Source organism: Lathamus discolor, chromosome 3, assembly GCF_037157495.1.
Source record: "Lathamus discolor isolate bLatDis1 chromosome 3, bLatDis1.hap1, whole genome shotgun sequence".
Taxonomy (NCBI): domain Eukaryota; kingdom Metazoa; phylum Chordata; class Aves; order Psittaciformes; family Psittacidae; genus Lathamus; species Lathamus discolor.
In genome coordinates this window covers 92,537,606-92,546,092 of record NC_088886.1, presented here as the reverse complement: position 1 = coordinate 92,546,092, position 8,487 = coordinate 92,537,606, and the positions used below count along the sequence as shown (strand labels likewise).

General features: G+C 38.4%; 1 long non-coding RNA gene across 2 annotated transcripts; it reads right to left on the bottom strand.

The window, feature by feature from the left end:
* Positions 1-1,022: 1,022 nt before the first annotated feature.
* LOC136010014 (uncharacterized) lies at positions 1,023-7,123 on the bottom strand. 2 transcript variants are annotated; one of them, XR_010610729.1, is made up of 3 exons: positions 6,908-7,123; positions 3,492-3,560; positions 1,023-2,921 (listed from the first exon to the last, which is right to left on the bottom strand). It is a non-coding gene; the product is annotated as an uncharacterized LOC136010014 (long non-coding RNA). The 2 variants fall into 2 exon arrangements; XR_010610730.1 differs by having other exon boundaries at positions 3,492-3,557.
* Positions 7,124-8,487: the final 1,364 nt, after the last annotated feature.

The following is an 8,487-nucleotide window of genomic DNA, read 5'->3' as shown; positions in this document are numbered from 1 at the left end:
TTTGTACTGATGAGCATCATTATATGACTGGTATATTAAAGGAGCCTATTAGACATAGGAAGCTTCCTATGCTATTCAGAGACACTATTACCATTTGAGATGTGGCTGTCATGAAGTGTTCACATACAGAAGACATTTGAAGAGTGGAAAAACACTAGAATAGTTTGGATAAGCCATCAGGCTATTATGGCTCACAGGTCAAACTTTTAAAATCAGATCATATGAAAAATTCACACTGATACCTTCCTAGTAAAGAAATATCACATCTTTCCAATTTTAACCACAGAACTATTTTCTTTTAGTGGATGAGTAAAAATTTAAGAGTGTAGTGAATGAGAAATACACGTCTGGGAGTAGAGAGTCACTCTCCGTTCTGACCATAGAGATGTGGCCAAAAATAGAACTGTGATTGCAGTATTCTAAATAGAGAGTCACCCTGCAAGCTCTTCTTAGGAGGTGCAACACATCTCATTACCACATTTTGGAAGAAATATGTTGTTAACAGAGGATTTTCTTCTTGTATTGAGGCCATGAATATAATTATCACTTGATAATTTACAGCATGCCAACTGTTTTACTGCATCTAGTAAGCAGTAAAGCACTATAGGGAACATGAAGTTTGTGGCACCTGCAACTCATTAAGAGGGCACTATCAGAAACAAAATGTTTAGTTATCATGTAGTGCTTGGCTATACGCGAGCAGCATTTAGGATTAATCTGGGGATGCTTGCATAAAGGACCACTGGCAACATAAGATGATTAGGGAGTACATGTTCAGAACAAGGTACATAAAAAGATTAACCAATTTATGAAGGGAAATTAATTTTCTTCAAAAGTAGAGCATACTATCTCTGACTTGTCATAAGAAGCTATTTTACTAATGATCTTCTCTGTGTTCTCTCTTGCTTCTCATGTTCTGTACACACTTCTAATAATAAAAGTGTGTACTATGTAACCACAGATGAGGGTGTTTAAAATGAATCACTTCATTAATTTAAGTAAACAGTTAGATACATAAAACATAAAAGGAAACCTCAGGTTTTATTTCTTAGCAGATTTAAAGTTTCCCTAAGATCAAGAAGCTACCCAGCTGAAACCATATAAATTGTTTCACAAGTGCTATAACAACCTTTTTGTTGCTAGCTCCTTTCAGTATCAGGGACATTGCAGGACTCAGCCACTCCCATGCAAGCAATTAAGCATGTTTGAGACATTTACTATATTCAGAGTACTAGTTTTATCACATATACATTGCAAGCACATCCACCGAAGTTGAATCCTGTGTTCTGATTGTCTGAGGAAAGAGATCACTCAGGAAGCTCATGGAGCCTGTTCCTGGTTGCCCTCTTCATTTGAGGTAACTCACGTGCATTCAGGGAATGGGCTGAGAATTGATCTGAGTACACAGCAGGAGAGGGATCCTTGTGGAAAAGTAACTTTGTAAGATAAGCTACCTTCTCTGAGGCTGTCCTGTTGGCACTCAAAATGTCACAAGAAGCTGCAGGACTTAAATGCAGGTGAAATACCAGGCAGTGTATGGAGGTAAAGAGGAAAGAAAATCTGGAGCAAGGAATGTGGTGATATGGAGACTGGGTTCATAAATGGAAACAGGGATTAATGAAAAGGAAGATTGGTTGAACCAGGGACAAGAAGTTACTAAGAAACATGGAGGCCTGGGAGTCAGTTCACTGGGGGAGAATGACCTCAAGGTAGAAACAACCAAAACCAGATTCCTTCAGCAAATGAACTGAAAATAGGAAGTAAAGAGAATAGGAAAGTAATAGGACAGCTCAGGCATGTTTGATAACAGCCAAGAATATAGGCCACTCAGCCTATATATAGAGCCAGAATATACAGCCTATTGAGATATGACTGACTGGACAAGTAGACTGGGACAGTGAGCTAGGCTGATTGCTGGGTGAAGGCTGAAAATGAGACCTGAAGGAAGGAGATGGGGAGCCAGAGTAAAGAAAAATGTGCATGAAGAGGCAGGAGAACAAAGTAGAGCAAAAATCTGAATGAAGAGACTGAAAAGGGGAGTAGAAGGCGAGGCAAAAGAGCCTGGAACAAGACAGGTAGTACCAGAAGGGCTAGGAAACCATGGGATTAGTGCCAGAAAGCAACATCAGGAAAAAAAAAGGTCTGCCTGAACAAAACCACAAAGGCTAGGCTGAGAAATTAAATGGATTGCTTGGATGTCAAAGTACATTGTACTGGGACAAAGAGATATTGGAACAGCAATAGAAATCAAATATATGTGTACTTTCCTATTACCATTACTGGATGCTCCATGCTGGAGCCATTATAAACCTGAAGGTTTTAAAATCTCATAATTTCACCCTCATTAGCAACCCTTGTAAATCCTACTGAGCTGCTCTCCCACTCTGCCACTGTCCCTTCACCATCTAGGAACATTTAGTAGAACACCCTGCTACTGGCTACAGCAGCTGATGTAGCTGAAACAGTGCATCACAAAGTTCAAACATGTAATGGCCACATGCACAAGGAGTAACAATATGTTGCCCAGGGATAAACTTTAACATTTTTCTTTGTTATTTTAAAAAATTCTGAAGTTACATACAGAAGAATCAGAAAAAATTGGCTCAACCCCCACGCAACGGTAACTGGTCATTAGCATCCCAAACATTTCTGTGCAACTTTTAAGTCGGCGACTCTTCAATACCACATTGTGAACCTTTCTGCTCTTAAGAGAAAAGCAACACTAATGCTGAACATTAGAAGCATCTAGTAACATGGAAGATATTCAGTCTTATGTGTGCTGCCTGTAGATAGTTTGTTCATGATTCACAATTGCTCGTATTGAATGAGTCATCCTGAAGCAGATCATCAGCGATCTTCCAGATATTTCCCCTTCCCACAAGGACTTTGTGCTTGATTTAATAAGAGGCTTTAAAAAGTAGCTGGAAAATAGAGAAGACTTTTGTTTTATAAGGATAAGCACGAGTAGAAATTAATCTTTCTATAGACTAAGTAACCCACTGTTCAATGGTTTTCAATGCTTTATACTGAGAAACAAGAGTAGGACTCCCTTTTCAGAATGAGAAGCTCAGTTCACAGCAATATAATTGTACTTCAGCATTCAAGTTGATGCAGGCATGTAGTATACAGCAAGCAGCAATTAGAGTTAAGTGAAAAAAGAAGAGACCCATATTTGTAACTCATGGTTGAAAACTGATCCAATTAAAGTCTGTTAAATTGACCCATTTTATACTACGCTAACCATGAATAGGGCTCTGGATAGAGTTTTTGGGAGTCTGCCAAAGGAGGGACCATTGAGTACACGCTTACATATTAAGTAGCAAATAGCCTATCATGAGACTGAAGGATATTAGGACCAGTTTTCCAAGAAAGAGATTGAAGCCTAGCTCCCTACGTTACGTTAGTCAGAGAACACACTTCTTTCCGCCTTACGCATTCATTGCACAGTGCCAAATAATTCTGGACTTGTGAAAACATATGAAAATTCTTACCTGAGACTATTTCCTACTAATAAATTCTTTTGATTGTGCTTTTTTCCACACTTTTGTTCCTTCGTCCTTCTTATCATGAGGCATTGTAAGAAAAAAATACAAAAAAGAATAGATTGTTAGTTATTACAGACTGATTACTATGGAGATGTGTTGGCATCTACACAAAGCTGATCAAGACCAGAAAGTCATTTCTGTGGATGTTTTGGGTGTTGTATTTTTTGGCAAAAATACTGACAATATCAAAATCAAAAGAGTACAATTTATTATTGTTTACATTATCCTCAATATACTGGATAAAGAATGAACATGCTGGACCAATATTCTGCAAAACTTGCCTTAAAAGAAAACAGCCATTTCACACCATTCTTTTTTCTGCCCCCTCACTGCAATGGGAAGAAAGACAACCATATAAAAATAAGCTTTCCCCCCACCCTCCTATATACAGTTCTGTTCCAATTCTCTTAACTGTTGAAAGGAAGGTCATCATTACTAGGCATCTTGTGAGTTCTATCACTGCACCTGGTGCAATAGGTACAGTTGTCTCCCATAGTAGTGATGCAGCATTTAACTCAGTGAGCCAAATATATTCTGTGTGACTCATGTGTCTTCAGCAGTGTTATAATGGGAATTAATCTGTTCCAATAGACTTAGCTGTTTCGCAGGAATGCCACGTACTTCTATAATTTTAATTAATATTCCAAGACTACACTCCAACTCTCAGCCCTCAAGCACTTTCTATTTAATTCACCATTTTTGCTGTTACAACACCTTTTTTGATGCAGTTCATCATTCAGGTTACTATTCTTACAATGATCTATAAATTGCCCAGTTTCCTAAATAACAATGATATTTTTTCTTAGTTACATCTTAGAGGAAGAGCTCTAAAAGCATTTCTCACTTTTTTCTTAGCACAAAGATAAAAGGATTTTTCTCCTTTCTGGACAAAAAACAGCTTTGAAATTTCTTCCTGACAGTGTTTCAGAAGTCACACTGCAGCATCTTAACTAGGCATAGAAGTTTTCTGCTATTACAGCAATGAATCAAGACTGCCTGTAACACTTGCTTCACAGCAGCAAAGAACTCTTGAGTTGGATTATATGAAACTCATCACTGAAGAAAGCACAGCAGCAATAAAGCTCAGAGCAGCAGAAGGAGATTGCTGTTTCAGTGACAGTGTTTTGAATAATTATTTCCTAATTCCCATGTTAATTAGTCTATCTTTACCATCTTGGGGTAATAGAATGAGTTTTCACTTCCAGAGGTGTAATGTCTTGCCATACCTGTCACCTTTATTGTGCTTTACAATAGAGGAACCGGAACTTTTTTGACGTTAATACAAACAAACAAACAAAACCCCCAAAACCCAACCACTGGATAGATTCGTGAATATCTGCTTCATGTCACAGCTTGGCTTTGCTAATATCCAGGTACAGGGAGCCATAGCAAAAGTGCTATAAAAGCGAGTAAACCTTTGCTAATATTTGGATACAAGAGAACAATAAGACAAAACAGAAAAATCAGTATCTGCAAGACCCAATCTATTAAAGTTCTCATGTGTCTCCTTATCAGAAGAAATGATCCTCCTTCAAGTAGGTAACACCACCTTTTCTTATCCTCCCCCTTCTCTGCCTTCGGAACAGAGAACTGTGAGAGATTCCTCTTCTACCCATTTTCTCAATTCTAGGACTGAATGTGTTTAGAACCTGAGATTAACCAAAATCACAAATCCAGAACGACATTAACCTAGAAGAATGGTTAGAAGCTACTATGAAGAAAGAGATTTACTGTCCCCCTTTCAGGGACATCCAAACACAAACCCTCAGAACATTACACCAAAAAGAAGAAAAAGCATCAGCTAAGCTAATACTCTGCAGCACAATCTTGAGTTGGTTGCCTACACAGTGTCCCCCAGGCTGCAACCTGGGTGGGCTTGTACTCAGAGGAGCACAGACTGCAGAGCACTGCAAAGGCTTTTCCATCTACTTACTCTCATTCTACTTTAACCACTAATGTAAATCTTTCCAAAACAATGTCTGAATCTTGCAATCATAAATGCATAGGCTGGCAAATCTTCTCAGTTGCATTTTTCACTTCAATTGCACATCTGAAAATTGGATTTGGATGAAAACATTTACATATCTAAGTTTAAAACTGTGTGCCTCATTGTGCAGCCATTGAAAATTCCAGCCCCAAATGTCCTTATCAGATACACCCTACTGCATACTTTATTCCAACTGCATACTAATAAAATCCTCAGAAGGAAAACTGCAAGAATGAGAACAGCCCACTATGTGTTTGAAAACCAGAAGATTCAGAGATAACCATAACTTCTTCAGTGTCAGGCTGGAAAGGTACATCCCAACGCTGGCTCTGCTAATAGCTATTAGGATGGATTATTGTTACAGCTGCTAATTGGCAGCTGGCTTTGAGCACGTGAGTAGCTTTACGATTGGCTGCCATCGAGTTATTACAGAAATTGATAAAATACACCCCTGCGGTGTAGCTGCAGTAACATGAAACTCATTTTTTAGCAATACAGCAGACTACCTCCTACATTCATCTCACTGCTTTGTAGTTTTGAGGGAGCAAAACAGGACAGAGAACAGGAGGGAAATGCCCAGAGTGTCTGGAAAGCTTCTCATTTTAATCTTTGCATGTACCCAAGAGGTGAACATTAACAAGGGTTGGGGAATGTGTTCTCCTTGGAGTAAATGCTAATTTAAACTTTCGCTGTGATCTGATATGCTTTAAAATGCAGCAAATCCCTTATTTATGAGTATAAAGGCCATGAAAGGGCTTTAGAATCTAACCCTAGGGGGCTCTTCAAGTGCATGAACCCAGCAATGTTTAACACTTACACTTACTCTTGAACAGTTGCTTGAAAAGGATAGAGAAAAATACGATAGACTGTCTCTTCTGAACAGTTGAGAAAGCTTCTTGCATGAAATGAACAAAACATTTTCTTAAGAAAATGCTTTCTGGTACTGTAGCTATTGCTAATGCACTTTGCTATTTAGAACTCACGTTTGTAGAACAGAGATGTTGCATACATTTTTTATGACATAATCTCTCACATAAATGCGGTTTTTGGAATGCTGACAGGACAGTAAAGAAACCATGCTGTATTTGGGGAGTAAATAACATTTCTCGTCATGTCACATATCAAAAAAGTTATTAAATGCATCCTTTGATTTTTGTGATTTGGCTTTTCACAAGGAATTCCATAACACTGGCAATAAGACATTATATAAATATATAAAATAAGATGTACTCTAAAAGCTACAAGCAATTAAAAGGCTGTGTGTTCTACAAATAAGATTTGAAATATGTTCCGTGAGAAACAAGTATTATAAATTAATTCTATTAAGCTGATGCAGAGTTAGATAAGGTACCCTGGAATCAATAGTTCTACTTACATAAAACTTGTTGAGAAATTGCTCCGTTGACTTATATCTTGCTTCTGAAAGTGTTTGTATTGCTGTTAATAGGACTACAAAAGAATCCTTTCATAAAACTCTGGTGATCCTTTGGGATGATATAAGACACCAGTATGGTGTGTTCCCAGCAGTCCGCCTTCCTTCCTTCCTCCCCTCCTCCACTGCCCAAGGTTAGCATCCAGCCTAGCCTCAGTAAAATATATATGCTGAATCTTCATTCCCAGCATTCACAGCCAGAAAAATTAGCATCAGCTGCCATTGGTCCTGGGTTAAAATTACGTGCCAAATAGTGAATGCAGAGAAGACTTGCAGGCTGATATGCAACAGGTATTTGTTTTCACCTTCTTTGTTCCAATGGACAGTATTCCCTCCAGCACAGGGACAGACTGTTGCTGTGACTGGAAAATGCTCAAAACATCCCTTCATGCAGGAAACTCCTGCAGGGCTTCTCTGTAGGCATCCCAAGACTTGTGGTTCCTGACAAACTTCAGTATTAATTAGTGCAGCATTGCTCTGACTCTTCCTGAAATTATGAAGCATACAAGTGCTACCATAGCTGCTTATTTTCATTAGTGCTTCCTTCTTGAAAAATAAGATAAAGCATTCTAATAACACACAAATATGCAGCACATTCAGACACATCTAATTAGAAGCTGCCTCATGCCTATTTCTGAAATACCTTGTTAAAAAGAAAAGCTTGATTTCTGCTATAAGCCCAGATTATGTGTTACAGGCTGTTTGAAAAAGGAATACTCTTTTCTCTTTCTGCAAGCAATCCAGCTGCTACTATTTCCACCTGAAAGCTTTAGCAAGAGTTGGAGCTACTGGTACCTATTCTTTTAGCTTTTTCAACATCTCCAGTAAAGTAAATATTCAGCTCCATTTAAGACCAGCCTCTTTGTAGGCTCAGTCCCTCCCAAGCAAATTTACCAAACCAGCAAGCTATCCCTTTCTCAAACAGAGTGCTTTCACCTGGAGTTCTTGTTCTCTTTTTTTCCCTGACAACCTACAAGTGAGGTCACTGATAAGTCACTGAGGACAGCAAGCAGCTCCAAGTCTGTTTGAGAGCTTGATAACTCCGTCCTATTTCATAAAACTAGAAACATACACTCCAGTCCAATCCAAGAACTGGAGCTAATATCCAAAATGTGATACAGCAGTTTCACTTGCTGAACTAATTAGCAAAACCATCTTTTGTATCATACCCACTAGTAGTGGAAATCAGCTTTTTGGCCAATAAGTATATGCATAATTATACAGAATGAACATTGTACCAAACAATTTCTATGCTGAAAAATATACAGATATGGAACATGAGGATTACAACACCATGTAAGACTGGTGGTGCAGTGCTTCAGCTATCCCAGCTTAGTCAGAAGTTCATCAGTACTCAGGTAATACTTCATCATCCTAGGTAATGATAAAGAGCTCCTGAGATGAACAACTGGGGACCTGACCATGAGAAAAAAACTGTAGTAACTTTCTCTTAGTCAGTAGAATGGTTCTGTGTAAGAGAGAAAGTTTAAAAGTTCAAGGTTTAAAACATCTTATAAATTTGT